Genomic DNA, 17,887 nt, shown 5'->3' on the forward strand with positions numbered 1-17,887 from the left:
CTGGAGCACTCCGGATACTAACCCTCAGCTGCTGTGTAATTTCCCAGTGGCATTGCTCCTGTGTTTTCCAGCCTGAATCACCTAAACTAGCAGGAAAACAGTCATGCTGAAAAGCCAGATACCCTAGACTCATGAGAGGATAACAATTGGGAAGGCCTCTGTTTCCCTGGTTCCTGATTGCGCTCACTGAGAAATGCAATAGCTTTAGTGGAGAGTTCACACAAACTCATAAATATTGCTAAAACTACCTGTACCTTTCTGTACCTCAAATATGGTCAGTGATTTTGTTTCATTCCTCCACATTTCCTGTGAAGCTAATTTAAATACTCAATATATGACTTGTGCTGTGAAACAATTTTCATAAATAGTTTTCAAAAAAAGACAGATTTTTCCCTAGGGTCACATATGCAGCAGTGGCCCAGAAGCCATAAAAGCGACGTGCTGACACAGAGTTTTACTAAGTACTGCTCCACAGGTGTGCACAGGTCCTGAAGATTTTACCCTTCTAGCTTTTGGATGAGCCAGATAAATTCACAGAGGCATGATGGTGTGATGCATTGGTGTGATGATTTGGGAAAGGCTTCCTAACCCCACCATGCCTTCCTTTTCCAGCACAAATATTCAGACAGGTCACAAGGTGTGGTGAATGCTGAAGCTGCCAGTCTCAGCTGTGTGGAGCTGCTTATTTTGGACCAGATTTAGAGTACAGGATGTTTTCTGTCCCCATCTACCCTTTGCCATGCCAGTTCCAGGTCTTCCAGTCCATAGAGATGTCTGCCATTTCATTGGAAGTCCTTAACCATACAGCTCAGAATATCCAAGTTTTTCAGCATCTATCCTGAGATGCTCACCTATCCACAGAGGCTTTTGAAAATGCTGAGGTTCACTGCAGATGCTGGTTAGGGAGAAATATATCCTTTACTTTTTCTCTCACTTTTTAATTTCATGCCATCATAACCATAACTTCAATGTTCATCGTTCATAAATTACATAAACTTTGAAATAGAGTCATCAGCAATGTTTCTTTAATGTTTAGTGTTTCACTCTGTATACCCAAAATTCTTCTGAAACAGATGTTGTGGGATATTTTTTAAGTTTTATGTCTCTGTTTAAATATTCATGTTGTGCTGCCCTCTGCATATGTCAGAATTTGTATGTGTCTTCTTCTCATGGAGTGTAATATTCCATTATCTTAATACACAACAAGATATTATCATTATAGCAACATCTCTATAGCAACATAACTTTGCTTCTTGCTTTGTAAACCATTAGTGTTTACTACAAAGCCTTGCAAAGTAAGATAATGCAAAGAAAAGGAGGAATAAAACACAAGCATTAACACAGCAACCAAATGCTGAAATCCGGTATTCCAGAACTATTAAACAGGCAAGAATATGAAGACTAATCTGAAGATATTGGTTCCATTCCACATCAGCTTTTCAAAACTGTTTTTTTATTCTGAGTTGAATTTAGAACAAAATAGAAACAGAATTTTGATGAAAAATATATTCTGGCATTAAAAAAATAACATTTTTGTGGATATGAAAACCTGATATTACAGACCAGCTTGTGAAAGCATTTCAGGTGTTTTGCACTAGGTCCAGGGAAGGCAGGGTAGCACAAGTGAGGATGTGCTGTACAATATATACATATACACATATAGAGTGACATGCAACATATACATATACACAATAGCAGAAGTATTGATTGGAGAGGGTTTTTAGTTCAAATTTTGACATGAAGCAGGACCATTGCCAACATAGGGTAAGATCACTTCCCTCAATCTTCTCACCACCATTCTTTTATGCAGCCCATATCAGTACACAAGTACTCCATAAAGGGTCTCACACTCCATTATCTCTGCAGCAAATTAACACTGTAAGGGAAAACACTTAACATTGTAGGCAGTTTCAGAGAACTTGCTTTTAATGGTTCAATAACTACATCACAGTTTCACGTTCCTCTGTGCTTTGTTTCCCTTTGATTTTTTCTTAGTGGCAAATTGCATTTTCAATGTTACATTTTAATAAGCTGCTTTTTACAAATGAATAATTTCAAGTTCTTCTGCGTTAGAGAAAAAGACAAAACCACAGAGATAAAACCATAGGTGTTTGAGGTGATTCATTTATTCTGAAGAAGTTTTTTTTCACCTGCTTAGATTGTTCACATTTTAGCTTTAAAAAAAAAAAGCGACTAGTGTAATGTGGATGTCAATACCAGCAGTGAAGAGCATTTGAATGTTACTTTTCTAAAAGAAACAAAATTTATTCTGTAAACACAATTAAAAAAAATTTAATTCTGGCTTTACAAATCTAAAGAAACACTTTGGATGGTTGGTCAGAGAGCATGATGCAGAGGGCTGGGGCATTAATTCCCCCCAAGTTTCATGTGTTAAGCATCTGACACATGAAAGGCAACACTGCAGCCTCATAAATTGCCATCTGGATAACAAATGCTTCCAGCCCTGACCTCTGACATTACTCTGCCAGGATGCTTTATCAGGTTACCCAGAATATGGGTTCAGTGAAACACTTGGTCCCACAGTTTGGTGTGGCCACACAGCTGTGTTGGGTTGAAAGGCCACAGGTGATCCCTGCTGTCAGTTTGAAGAGGAGCATCAGTCTTCTTTGAGCAGCAAGAATGAAAAGAGAGGATAAGGCCGCAAGATCCATATCTGTTCTTTAGCTGTAGTTAAGGAAATTTCTTTACATAAGTCAAATCACTGTCAGCATAGTAATTAATTTCCTTCACGTATGAAACATATTGTTAAATATCTCACCATTATTTTCTAATTGCTTATCAGTAGGTAAAAATTATGATTCCTGCTTTGAATCCTTCAGTTTAACAAACGCTATAATTTTCTCAGTGGCATACATAATTAGTGTAGCTTGGTTTCACCTTGCCCTACAGGAAGATCAAACAAATCACATTGGGCAACGTAACTCCTCCAGAATGGTCTACATATACCTTAGAGGAAGTAAAATCAATGTGGGGCTTTTGTGACTTTTGCAGTGTGTGAGAAACTTCAAATCGGTGTGGTCTGGAATATCTAATATGCTATGCACAGGAGACCAGACATTATGCTAACTGAACAAAGAACATTCAGCATATTACATTTCTGACAAAAACTAAGCAACAGCAACTTCCAGCGCAAAAAGACTTAGCATATTAATTTCACTTAAATATGTCAGGAAAGGAAAGTGACGACTGAGAGAGTGCAGAAAAAGCTGATGTTTTACAAGGGCAATTTACAGGGTTATTTGAGAGCACAGGTGAAGCACATTCACTGTATGTGGTCTCTTCTAGATGGGATTTCTGTCCACTGAAAAGTAAGACAGCATGTCCCTGCTTCTGCTGTGATTCTTGTTAAGTCTTCCTAAGGTCTTATTAAATATTCACATTTGAAAATGATTGTGAAAACTCTCCTCACCTCAGATACTTCAGTAGCCTTCATATTTAGTGGGGAGATCTGCAGGTGAAAATGAGCTGAGCTCCAACCACTAGTATAAAAGTCTTCAAATTATTTAAGCATTTTACTCAACGTACCATGTGAGACCAGCCCTCACAACATAACCTCCAGAAAGAAGATTGTTTGCTTAATTAGGACCTACGTGGATGTTACAAAGTGAAGGATGCAATTAACTTGTCTCTTCTCTCAACCTGCATAATTTGTTTCTTTCATATTAAAATGTCTTATGCGTTCCAGCTAGTGGCAGACAAAAGTAGAATCATAGAATTGCTTAGAATGAAAAGGACCAATAAGATCATCAAGCAAACCTAACACTGCCAAGTCCACAAATAATCCATGTCCCTGGGTGCCACATCTACACTACTTGAAATACTTCCAGGAATGATGATTCCACTGCCTCCCTGAGCAGCTTGTTCTGGTGCCTAACAACTGTGAAGAAATTTTTCCTAACATCCAATCTAAACCTCCCCTCATGCAACTTGAGGCTATTTCCTCTTGTACTATCACTTGTTACTTGGGACAAGAGACCAACCACTACCTTGTAACAACCTCCTTCACAGCAATAAGATCACCCTTGAGCCTCCTGTTCCCCACACTAGTTTCTCCAGGACAAAGCTGTGGGAGATGGTCTCAAAGCTTTTACGGAAGTCCAGATAGACAGATTCACAGAATTTCCCTCATCCAGTAAGATGGTCACCTTGGCATAGAAGAACAGCTTGGTCAAGCAGGACCTGGCTTTCACAAACCCATGCTGGCTGGCCAGATCCCCTACTTCTGCTGTACATGCCATGTGAAGGCACTCAAGATGATCTGCTCCATGACCTGTCCCAGAGGTGGAGGCAGGCTGAGGCCTGTAGATTCCTGGGTCCTCCTTCTCACCCCTCTTGTAGATGGATGTCATGGGGCCTCTCCAGTTAGCCAGAATTGCTGGTAAATGATGGAAAGTGGCTCAGGGAGCACTTCTGCCAGCTCCCTTAGCATCCTTGGATGAATCCCATCCAGCTCCATAGACTTCTGTGCGTGTCTATGTGTTGCCATACATCTCTGACCATTTCCCCTTGGATTATGGGAACTCCATTCTTCTACCCATACCTATCTTTCAGCTCAGAAAGAGTTCCAGCCAAAATTCTCTGTTCAGCTGGGGTGGGCTTCTTCCCTGATGACTCAGCTTTCAACACATGGGGTCAGTCTGCTCCTGTGCTTTTACAATTTCCTTCTTGAAGAATGTCCAACTTCTTGCCCCTCACCACTCAAAACCAAGGGACTTTGCCAGTCTTTCTCCCTAGCAGGCCAAGGTCTGCCAAAATCCACTTCACTTCCCCTCTTCCAGAAGGGTAAGGGCTTGCAATTCTCACTGAAATCAAGTGCTCAACACCTCACAAAATCAAGCTAGTGACACATCCTTATTTCTTACAGAACTTGTCTGAGATTCATGTGAGAAAAAAAAATCTGTGGCAAGTGTAGAGAAAACTCTCATCACTAAAACTGCCAATTATCCAATTAAAAATATGTATGTTGGTGATATTTATGATATAAATAATGTTCACTGGAAAAAAGCCACATAAATATTTCAAAGAGCAACTATGCATCATGAAGCAGAATTAATGTGTTGGTATTGCTATCATGCAACATGAAGGTTCCATTTGACTGCATGATGTCTGTCTGCTGTGAAATTTCTTCGGTTATAAGCACAAATTTTCAAGATGGATTGAGAAAAATGTACCATTTCAGTTATGAATAGATTTTTTTCTGTTACGTTTTACAAGGGTAAGATATAACTCATGATAAGACTTAAGAAAAGCTAGAGCAAAAGACAAAAACTTTAGAAGTGTTGGAGTGCAGCAGCACAGCCTAGAGTCTGATAAGATCCTGGTGCTGTTGCATTGAGAAGTTTGAAAAAAACAGCAAAATAGGTTAGAAATTCAAAAGCAAAATATAAATTTCAACTTCAAAACATGTAGGTTTCTTTTTAATATTTACTTCATAGGAGAGACATATTTTGTCTTTTAATATTACATGCGGCAATTAATGATTATATCTATGATTTTTTTTTAATTGATTGTTTATAGAGGTGCAACATGGTAGCTAGGCTGAAGTGAATTTCCAAGTGATATGTTCTAGAAATAAAAGCAAAACCCTCTAAGAAACCAGAATGGTGTTTGAAATTCACCATGGGTGTGGGATACTGTGGTTCACTACAATAGGTGTCAGATGGTAAGGTTTTTGTAAAGAAGCAAAACACACACATGTCCATGGAAAAGACAGCTTGTCACTCTGAGGCACATATCCTTATCTCATGGGCAAAATGATCAACTGGAGGACATGAGGAGACACAAAAATGTGCCATAGAATAGTTCCCCTGACAGCTTATTCACATCAGGATTTTCTGGGGAAAGAGTATCTTCTGGAAAGAAGGAACCAAAGCAAAACTTCCCTCATCTAAGATGAGCCCTTTCGAAATGAAAAAACGACCTTTTTTGGCCCATGATTAGAGAAAAATGCAGCCAATGGTGGCAGAAAAATAATTTTTCAGGCACCTATGGTTAAATTTGTGGTGTCTATGGATTTCATTGCTTAGTACAAAACTGGTAGACTTTTTTCTTGAGATGTCTCCCAAAGCATCCCAGGCCAAAGCTGGTTTTCAGAGCACTGAGCAACAAAGACAGCAGGAGAAGGGGAAGGAAGGGAAGGTTCTTGAGGCAAAATGTGAGCTGTTATGCGGATAGGATCAATGCTTCCACTATAGCATCTTTAAAATGCTCCCACATCCAAGGGCAAGCTCAGACCAAGGTGCAGGATGAAGATTAAGCACAAACCATTATACAGCTGATTAAGCAATCTCAGGGACAATATTAAGATCTATTAGGAAGTGGGAAAGATTGTAAACTTTCACTGAAGTGCATGCAGCTTAAATAATTTGAGTCAGTTATGAGTTACACCAGGACCAAATTGTGCCAGCCTGCTGACTGGAGTACCTTGAATTCTTTCTAGTGCAGTCATTTTTATCTCATCTCACAATGTTTAAATTACTATCCCAATCCATTTGGCTACTTTTTGATGGAGCCTGTTTACTCTGAGGAGTTCTGAAGTGTAGGTTACTCTACTTTAGTTCTTTGTGGTTCAAATAGAGCATATCCTGTATAGGCAAGGTAAAAAATGTCCTGATAAAAGTCAATATTCTTACTGTTAGGAAGGCAGTTAAACATAAAACTCTGATAAAACTGTGAGTGACATCCAGTTGCTTTGGAGTTAAATTTCCCAAGTGATCCAGATTTGAGGAGTCATTCTGCTGACTGCATTGAATTCCCCAAATTCCTGAAAGATTTGCTTATACACAAAACTATGTATTTTAACCATGTATCTTAAATATATGAAGTGTTTTAAATATGTGTTTTGCACCTGTAAGTTAACCTAATTTAATTTTTTTTAAGAAATAGAGATAAACAATTTCTGAATCACTATGATGGTGACAATGAGCAATGAATTCTGAGCAACCTGGTAGTTAGCAATTTTGAAATTGCATTGTTCCTCACAGAATTACTTAAAAATCCTGGGAAAAGTGCTGCCAGCAGAGTGTGCCATTTTCCATTAAAGCTGTGTGAAGTTGGGTCCCAAGCAAAGTTCCATCAGTGCATATTTTCCTTTAGAAAGTAGAGTGATACCATTCAAGCAGAAATGTGAGGCAAATGTTCATAAAATATGAAAGTTAAATATACTCTCATATTATTTACCACTGTGCTGTTTTATATGAGACCTTCCTTTAATTCAACAATTTAAAGGCATATGAATTTATGGAAAATATACCATGCTTAATGTAGTGTGAGATAGACCAGACTGCAAATTTTACAGCAGGTTAATTCAGGTCTGAAAAGTAGTGAGATTCTATTGGCATAAACAACAGAGTACACATAACACATTGAAAAGTCAATAAGAGAAATATGCCAGCTCCTTCTGATTTCTGTAAGCACTGTGTTGAATTTTTTAAAAATTTATTGTTTTCATTTATATAAGAATAGAAATAGAATTTATTTTGTATATTATACTTCTGGAAACAGGATGCAAACCAACTATTTCCAAGCTGCATAACTGATTTGGGGCGAGTATATAATTATCTTGATGCTCCTGGACTCAAGATCTGTTTCCATTACTCAGAACTTCAGAGTCCTTATAAAAACAAGGATTTGGGCATCATCTCAGTCTGAAAACGTTGTCTTGCTCTCTTCTCTCTTCTCTTCTCTTCTCTTCTCTTCTCTTCTCTTCTCTTCTCTTCTCTTCTCTTCTCTTCTCTTCTCTTCTCTTCTCTTCTCTTCTCTTCTCTTCTTCTGCTTCTTCTTTGAAGTACCTTGATTCAGCACTGGGCCACCATGCACTGGTAGTTGTGTCTGGTTGATGGCTTGGTTTCATAAAAGTGCCCTAACCATCTGATATTTGAAAATGGCTCTGGTACCCTACAGGATGTATAAAGGCAGAAGAGAGTGACTGCTCGATAGAGCCTTCAGTCTTCCAGTGCCTCAGTTCAGATGTAAAAAACCATCTAAAAGTAGTTTCAGAGTAGTCAGAGCCCCACATTTCATGCTGTAACCATTACAGAAATGTCCTTCTTGCCCCCTGCTGCTGCCAGGACCATCTATTCCCAGCAACTGCTATCTGGTGGCCCACTGGAATTAGTCAAGGGCAGAGAAGTCAGATTTGTATCACTAACAATTGCAATGTGGTTTTGTTTCTCAGTGGTCACCACGAGGGTAGTATTTTCATGTGACAGGAAGAAGATGGACATGTTACATTTTTGTTTCACCTTTTGTTTGTTAAGTATGGGCTTATGTTGGAGACATAATGCATGATGTGGGATTGGTCACTACTGCTCATGGGTAAAGTTGCAATAAAGTATAGGCCATCCGCTGTGATCTAACCAAAAACTATGGGATATGCAAACATCTTCCAAGGGTGGCAATACATCCCCCTCTAGGTGATTTCAGTGCTTCCTCAAAAACTCCAGAGCTTGAAAGTCATTACTACACCCAACTCACGTCCCTAGCAAACACCCCAGTCAGCCAATGGCTTGGTATATACTGTGCCTGTCATCATAATGGACACTGGCTTGCTCTGCAATTTCAACTCTTGAAAATACTTTAAAGACTCCCTAGAAAGGCAGTGGAGTGTGACAGAAAGAACTTAGTAGCTTAACTTTTGTGTAATTTTTTAGTAGAGCTATATTGTCAGTGATTTCTTTTCTTATTATAATTCTCCTCATAACTACTTTCACACCACTCCAGAATCAAGCTTTCAGCTGTGAATGTGTTGTGGGTGGTGATTAAATAAGCTATTTTTACAAAAATTTTGATAATAAATCTTGAATTTTTTATCTTCCAGGTACCAGAGAAGGACTCCCAAAAGACAGAAAAACCCCAAAAGAAAATGTGTGTCTTAAAAGGATCAGCAAGAAAATCATTCAATCACCAGCTCACTAATAAAACAAATACTTTTATTATTATTCATGAAGGAGCAAAAATCCTGCTGAAAATCTGCAGACCTTGCTCTGCATCTCTTAGCATGGATCGAGAGGATATACGTGCTATTTACAGGAATTAAAAATGGAAGGATCAGGTTTCACTTTATTTTTATCCCTTACTTATAATTTAAATGATTGCACGTCTCAAATAGACTTGCATAGGCCTTAAATAATGTGTGAACTATCCATGCAAATAATTTGTCCATTAAATGCAAGTGTATTTCCAAATGAGGGATAAATTTCTTTTTAAATAATAGTTATACTGAGTCTTCTTAAATAGGAGAAGTGCATAAACATGGTTAAAACGCCAATAAAAATCAAAAATGTAGAGAAGAAACAGGATACAATACTATGACTTTGAACAAAGACTGAGTCAAAATCTAACGTGGGATTAAGATACACATTTTGTAACAGGCTTTCAGCCTGAGTCCTGAAGGTTTTGTCATTTGTGCACAGCCATGGCTTGGCAGAGAATTGGGGAGATAACTTATGTGAATAAATACTATTCCACAAGGGAATAACTTGTTCATAAATTAGATGCAAGGGAAAAAGGAAGCAATCTTTCCCCTTTAAGTCAGGGATAGAAACCAATATTTGACTTAGTTGTTAACGCGTTCTGCTGAAAGTTTCACAGTGATGATTAATGAAGAGAAAAATAGAAATTTCATGGTGCTGATGAACACAGAAGATAATAGGCATGAAGGTTTTTTGCAAATTCTTAGAGGAGCATCCCTCATGTTACACTTTGACAATAGTGGATTTCACTCAGATATAAACTAGACTTGAAGTACAGACTTCCCATCCAGCTCATGAAGGGTAGGTCATGATCCATAGGTGGGGAGAGCAACTAGAGGTGATGGTTTGTGAGGGATAATTCTGATAAAGAGCAGAAAATTCCTCTCTCAGACTAAAAGGCAACTGAGGTGAGAATGGTCATTAAATGCTGAAGTTTATGATCATTAGGGAAGAAGAAATGAAAAAACAGCCTGAGTTCCAAATTTCAGAAAGGCAAACACCATTAAACTCTGAGGATTTCTTTATAATTTTCTCAGTGCTAAAATTAGAAGGGAACAAGAATAATAGGTAATTATTACTAAGGGCAGGTGTTAATTATCCAGTTGTGGAGGGGCATAGGAAGTATAGTATAAGATCATTTTGACAAAAAAATTACCAATCATGTACTTGAGTTATAAGGCAAAAACAAAAAGAAAGCCGACCTACCAGGTGTTAATACAGAGTTATAGCACAACTGCTTGGAAAGACAAGGAATAGAATGAGCTGCAATTAAGATAAAGCACACCAAAAAAAAGGTAAAGGGAATGATAAGATAATGATTTTTGCTAAGATATTCTTCATTAAAAAGAGCACTATCAAGTGAGGTAGCAGAATTTAGATGTGGCAGGAAAGAAAGACCTCATCTTCAAGTCTTTAATTTACTTGATTCATCTGGTTCTGATGACTTCATCCCATGATATACCTAAAGATGGTTGGATAATTCTCTGCACTGCTAAAAATTATTTTTAGTTATTGAAGGAGAAATGTGGTATTCATCAACATAAAACATGCTTGTCTTAAAAAATTAAAAGGAAGGGCCACAGAATCAAAATCCCTGGTATCAACACTTCAGTTAACCTGAAAAAAATGCCAGTCATGAAACAAAACAAAACAAAACCAAAACCCTACCAAAACCCAAACAAACAAGCAAACCAGGAAACAAATTGCAATCAGTAGCATTAATTAATCCACCATCAGACTAGGTAAGTATAGTCTAGATTAAATAATTGGACAATGAGTGGAAAGACATCCCCTGAGAGGACTGTGAGTCATTACCTGTAAGAAGGGAAGATGCATTGAGTGAAGTCCTACAGAGGTCTCAGCTGCATTCAGATATCTTTATTATCATCACTAGTGCTCATATTCTGAAGACATGATCACTTTGAGAATAGAACCAGTTTTTGTGAATCCTTGAAATTTGGAGATAAAGCTCTGGCAAGTCCCAGTGCAGGGACAATGAGGTACTTCCTTTGATCCAGAAAAATTATTGGACAAGACACAAATTTGTCTGTTACACAGAAAAAGAGAAGGGAGACTTTTTAGAAGTGGAAAGCTGAATAAAAATTAAAAATGTTAAGGAAATACAAACACAACCCTAAGATGGAACATATAATTTGAGCCAGCAAAGAACAAAAGTAATTACGCCTACTCTGTTCGGAGGTCTCCTTTGATGAACTGAGTTCAGTCTGAGGCACTGTACTTCAAGAAAGATGTTGACTAACTCGACAAAATTCACAGGAGCATATTGAAAGAGTAAAGGAAAGACTTGTTCTCAAGATCCATAGGATGGAACATTGAGCAAGAAAGACTGAGTTAAAAAAAATAAAAATAAATCCAGTGCTAATTCTAGTGAAACTCTGGAAGGAATTCCTTGAAGACATAGAGAAATCTTACTCTTATTCTTCTCCTCTCATCATCCATGTGTTTTTCTCAAATACTTGCCAAGAATGACATAAATACAGCTGCAGTGCCAGACAACAATTTGAGATCCCTCCAAGCCCTGTCTTTCCATGTTTCTAGGTTCTCATCCCTGGACACTTTCCTATAATGCACCTGTTAGAAAGCAGCAAATGTTGTATTACTTTCACTACTTTCTCCATCTTTTGTACTGCATGAGTGGAGTCAGGTTTCAAAAAAAAAAACGAAAAAAGAAAATCCACCGCTGAAATATTTCAAAGTGTATTTCATATTAATTCTTTTCTTTAGCACTACAGACACCATGTGGTGCTGCTGATAACTACACAAACTCTCATAGCATTTTGCTGTTAGGAATATGTTATGGCAAGATTAGCACAGGTGTATTTTATGTACGTCCTTGTCACAAAGGGAATTATTCCAGCAAACATGTAAGGCTGGAAAGAGAATCAAAGGTAGGAATAATCGTGTTTGCCAGGAGAGTTAAGTACTGTTTGGAGTTACTTTGAGTTTCATGGGTTACTTTGAGATTCATTAGTTACCTGGCCAGAGGCCCAGTCAGACCTTTCCTTTACAAAATGCATTGTAAAAGAAATTTACAATGATATTTTCTGCCTGACATTTAAGCGCTAAAATCAGCAGAGTTTCACATGCATAATTTCCTTAAATGTTTTGCAAAGAACAAAGTCACAGAGGAAGGCTATGTATTTTTACAACAAAGAGTATTCTATAATATTTATTACTCCAAGTGCTTAGAACTCTGTCATTACAATTTGATGCTGGATAACATCTAGATCTTCATAATATGACTTAAAATCTGGAATAACTCCCTTGATTTGTGTTAAATAATTCATATGAGGTGATAAACAAGAAATTATTCCAGTCTGCGATATCTGCTGTAACCAGTTCCCTAATTAAATCCCTGTGATTTTCACTAGTCCATTACCTGTGAGACTGATGCTTTGTACTTTACTTTGCTAATATTTATCATTTACAGAGGAAAACCATATACTTCATTCTCATTTATCACAATTTCATATGATGAAAAGGAAAAAAAATACAACATTTACAAGAAAAACAGAAAAACAAACATTAATAGAGACCTTTATGTGTGTGATAGTGTTTTCTTCTTGAAGATAGACAGATTGGTTGCCTTTGAAGGTACATTAGGGTACCAGCAGTCACAGCTACAAAACATTGTGTTTGTTTTTAAAAAACAGTCTTGGAATACATACATCCCTACAGCAGCTATGCAAATAGGAAAGTTGTGCTTTTTAAAGCACGGCAGTTTGGACTTCAGCCCCACTGAAGTCTGAAAACAGAGAAAAAAACTTCTGCTAGGAAATACTTACTAGTCCAGTTGCTTCAAATCTGGCCTTTGGAAGTTTGCTACCTTGGAAAGTTAAGGAACAGCAGCTCTGAAGGACAAATTTATATGTATTAAGTTAATCAGAGAGCCTCATCTCCTCTGTGGTTACAGTCACTGCAGGCTGAAGAGGGCTGCTGCCATTGCCTTCGGGGGCACAGTGCAAGCATTCCCTCATAGCTCAATGGACAAGATTACAGCAAAACTGCACACAGGCAGCAGGAGCTGCATCCAACCTCCTTTTAGCAGAAGATGCATCACTACACCTTTCTTCCTCCTTCAACACTGGCTGCAGAGATTTTCCTAAAGTGTTATATCAGTCTGACATGAATGGAGGTGTCTGAACTTCATAGTCCAGAAATGCCCCTTGTGCCATCTTGCTAAAGGATCCAAGTTATTTGGTCTGGCAGAACATGGCCACTAAAAGGCAAACAGCTATTTTGAAATAAATTCAGGCTAATTAGAGAGCCCTAGGCATCTAATCCAGCACATCACAATCTTGTTTTCAGCTTTAACACCCCTGTGACCTTGTTCATATGTGTCACGTGAGTGCTGATCCCAGCAGAGAAAAGGAGAGGGAGGTGAGAAATCATAGAACTGTTTAGGCTGAAAAAGATCTTTTAGATCATTGAGTTCAACAGTTTAACCCAACACTGCCAAGTCCACCATTAGTCCATTCCCCAGGTGCCACATCTACAGATTTTTTTAAACACTTCCTGCAATGGAGACTCAGCCCCCTCCTTGGGCAGCCTGTTCCAGAGCTTGACAACCCTTTTTGAAGAAACATTTCCCAAGATCCAATCTAAAACTTTCCTGGTGCAATCTGAGGCCATTTCCTCTTGTCCTATCATTTGTTACTTGAGAGAAGAGACAGACTCCCACCTAATACAACCCACTTTCAGGTAATTGTACAGAGCTCTGGGCAGAGAGCAGGTTTACTTTGAACAAAAGTGACTGTGGGATCTAGACACCAATACAGTGTGCCAGAGCACTTGAACATCTGCAGTGGCCTTACCCTCACATCCATTTCAGACCTATTTTCGTTTAACTATTATTTTGTGCAACATTTTTTTCCATGTGACTCAGTTTACCCCAAATAACTTCTGAACTGGCAACAAATCTGTGCAAGATCTGAAGGAAGAGCAGCTATGACAGAGGGACAGTTCCTGAAAACACCACATAAAGCACCTAGAGGGAGAGGACTTAAATTAGTACCTTCATGGAGGTATTTACCTCAGGAGACCCAGTCAACACAGGCTACCCTGTATCCTTTGAAGACTACTTTGCTTCTTGCCTGATAAAGGATGTGGAGGCAGAGTTGTTGTGGTGTTGGAAGAGGGAGGGCATGGACATGGATCAAGTGAGCAGAACACAGTCACACCTACTCATTATAATGTGGCGGATGCACACCAGCTCAAAACCAACAGTAGATGGCCTATCAGTTCCAAGCACAGCAAAACCTAAGGTCCTAAATTAAGTAATGAAGTAACTTTAAGAAGAAAGTTAAGTCTATTCAAAATACTTCACCACAGAAATGATTTTTAACTATTAAATATTACTCTCCAAATAAGTTTGTCATTCATTCTAAAGAAAGAGTCCCATCCACTTCCAGAGATAGGGCATTCCCAACTTCTCTGGGCAGACATTTCCAGCCTCACCACCCTCACAGCAGAGAATATTCTCCTAATACCTAATCCAAACCTCTTTCCTTCAGTGTAATGCCATTTTCCTTTGTCCTATCACTATGTGCCTTTCTGAATAGACCCTCTTCAGCTCTCTTGTGGGATCTTTTAAGTACTGGAATGCTGCTTGTAAAGTGTCCCCAGGGCTTTCTCTTCTCCAGGCAGAAAAGCCCCAACTGTCTCAGCCTGTCTGACAGGCGTCTCCAGCCCTTCTCTGGACTTGCTCCAACAAACCCATGTTTTTCTTGTGTTGAGGGCACCTGAGCTGGATACAGCCCTGCAGGTGGAGTCTCACAAGAGAAGAGAGCCAGAATCCCTTCCCTTGACCTGCTGGTCATTCCTCTCTTGATTCAGCCTGGATGCAGCTGGCCTTCTGGGCTGCAAGCACACACTGACAAGTCATAATTGAGTATTTTGTCCACAGACATCCCCAGGTCTTTCTCCTCAGAGATCCAGTCTTGATCCAGTCTCCTGCCAGCCTGTATTTGTGTTTATTGCCTCTCCCCAGGTGCAGGACCTTGCACTTGGCCTTGTTGAACCTCATGAGACTCTCATGACCCACCTCTCAAGCCCGTGGAGGTCCCTCTGGATGGCATCCCTTCCCTCCAGTGTGCCAGCTGAGCCACACAGCCTGGTGAGGTCAGTGAACACACTGAGGGTGCTTCAATCCCACTGTGTGTGTCCATCTTGTCAACAAAGATGTTAAACAGTGCCAGTTCCAACAACAGGGCTGTTGTTGCTGGACCGGTCCCAACATGGGGTTGTTGTGTTTTAACTCCTTTATTTTACATTTTACTGAAGTTCCTTTAATTTTCCCACCTTTTTTCTATATATTGAAAAAAAAAAGGTAATTTTCCCAGGTTTTTTTTAAAAGAACTCTCAAGTTTTTCTGTTAGCCCACAAATCACTAAGGGGGTTTCATTCATTTTTGTGCTGCAATTAAAGATCATCATTTGTGGCTTGCTAAATGCACATAGTGGAGACGCTGACAATGTCTACAGTATGAATATATCACACCTTAATGTATTTACTGTTGAATTTGATACAATGCATTTCCTGCCCTGCTCATGATTATGGAATACAAACATTTTGACTAGGAATAAAAGTTGTGTCTTAATTAATTAGAGTAAGTTTCCCAGTTCAGGAGCATGTTCTGGCATGGTGACAGTTCAGAAAATTTCAGTGTCACAAAGCTAGAGTAAAAGAACAGACTTTGAATATCCAGGCAAGATTTTAAAACTTTAGAAAAATGTTCAACTATTCCTTATACTGTTCCATATCACACACAGGATAAATATCATGCCTTGCTGTCCTATTCCATGGAGATTATTTTACAGCAATTCACAGATTTCTTCCCACTTTAGTCTCCCCTATTACCTTTGGAATTTTAGGACATGTCCAGACTTTCATTCTGTCAGAGAATCAACACATGAAGAGGGTTTATATCTAGTCCACAAAGATGAGGTGCAAGAATAAGTGTGTAAGATAAAAAATACTGCATAAAATTCCTCTTAATTTGAATAAATTATATGAAATAAAATATTCATTTAGGTTTTGAACATTTTCAAGTTCCTTTAAAATTAATAATGTAGATGTACAGGTGAAATACATTTTGAAATGCATTTTGTTTTGAATCACTGACTTTTTTTTTCTATTTTCTCAGTTATTTGGCCAGTTCTTTCTTCCCTTTTTTGGAAGGCTGAACCTTTTTGAGAAACAAAATACTTTCACAAACATTTTTGATTGTGCAAAATCTTATTGTTTCAGTGAAAAAAATCACCCAAATTAGTTGCTGCGCAGCAGAATCCCCATTAATCAGATGTGTGGGGACTGTGTTCCTTTTTTCCCTCTCCCTTTCCCTTCCTCCATTGCCTCTAGATGTTCTTTTGAGGAATTTCTTTTCTGCAAGCTAAAATAGAGTGGATGTCTCTATTTCCTTAAGGCCCTCTGCTTCTTATTTTTCTCTTCAAGTGGGATGAAATAGCCCTGGGATTCTGGCAACTTGTTACAATTCACTAAAGCCTGCTGTCCTGTTTACCTTTTAAACTCCAGAAATAATCATGTCCAAACATGGAAAGAGGAACTTCTGCACTTCTGCTTGAGATCAAGACACAGATGATGATTATATTCTTAGAACAGGTATTATTCCCCAACTTGCTGTCCTCTACAAAATCCTGGCATTCTGAAGGGCCAAATTTCTGTCTGCAAAACGAGAGAGGGAGAGGAAAGGCAGCACCCTGTGGTGGAGGGGAAGGGCAGCGGGATGTGCTTAACCCTGGCTGGTGTGGGTGGGAATGAGGGTGGCAGCAAGCACAGCCCTGGTACCCCCAGCCCTGGCTCACAGCTTCAGTCCCACCCTCGTGCTCCCTTCCAGGAGCCCAGCAAGAGCCCAGCCTGCAGTTGTGATATGCTCCCCTTATCTCTGCTCCAGCATGTTGGAAATTCACTCCTCCATCCCTCAGCTGACCCAGGAGCGTCCTAATTCTCTATTTTATCACTCCTAAACCTCATGGCAATGCCATGTCTCTCCCACTGGTGGCAGCTCAGCTTTCTGCCACTGCATGGCCTGATCCTCATGCCCAGGCATCTCAGCTGCTGCTCTCCAAGCACCTCGGGCAGAGTGGAGCTTGGGCTGTGGTTCCTTATGGTGAATGTATCCAAGATGGAAACTTTGGACTTTCTAAAGCCAGATTATTTTGTCCTTTCCACCCTCAACATATTTTCTGCTTAGCTTAAAAAAAAAAAAATTAGCTAAAAAATAGGGATAGATTCTCTGTGAATATGTTGAAAAACACAGCTTTCATTTTATTTAGAGCAGAACACCTAAAAGACCACTCAAAAGTGCTTTTCTCATTTTCTCAATTAGAACAGCTGAAAACTAGTTGTGCTGACATATAGTATTCAAGTGGTATTTGATTTCTTTCTTTGAAAAATTAGATATTTAATCCAGCAGACTGCAGAACATTAACATCTGTGTTCTGCAGATAGGAGGCATTGCTACAGTGGTGGTGCAGGCTATGAACACTAGATGGTCCCTGTGATCCAATTTTACACTTCAGAGCCTCCGCGGTTTTCTCAGCAAGTACAATCCTGCCCTAATCCTTGCAGCCAAGGGGAAAAAAAACAATGTTGGCCATCGGAAGTTACCACCCAGAACCACATCAAGAGCTGCAGAAGTAACCATGATGGTTTTCTCAGCCTGGGTAGCTGGGGAGCGACGTGGCACTCGCAGCCTCCCAAGCACAGCAGCGCAGTCCTTCGGAACGTTCCTCAAAAACAATTGGCCAGAGGTTTTCCCTGAATTCGGATACACCCTATAATACAGAGCAGCAGTTAGACTGAAAAAGACTGGATGAAAAAAGAGAATATAAAAATACAACAGAGAGGTTTTG

General features: G+C 39.1%; 1 long non-coding RNA gene across 1 annotated transcript in view; it reads left to right on the forward strand.

The window, feature by feature from the left end:
* LOC134429440 (uncharacterized) overlaps positions 1-12,421 on the forward strand; it is an 83,796-nt gene extending 71,375 nt beyond the window's left edge. Inside the window, exon 4 of the long non-coding RNA XR_010030590.1 lies at positions 8,840-12,421. This is a non-coding gene — a long non-coding RNA (uncharacterized LOC134429440). The remainder of the gene's footprint in view (positions 1-8,839) is intronic.
* The last annotated feature ends 5,466 nt before the right edge of the window (positions 12,422-17,887 follow it).

Source organism: Melospiza melodia, chromosome 1 (genome assembly GCF_035770615.1).
Source record: "Melospiza melodia melodia isolate bMelMel2 chromosome 1, bMelMel2.pri, whole genome shotgun sequence".
NCBI classification, from domain to species: Eukaryota; Metazoa; Chordata; class Aves; order Passeriformes; family Passerellidae; genus Melospiza; species Melospiza melodia.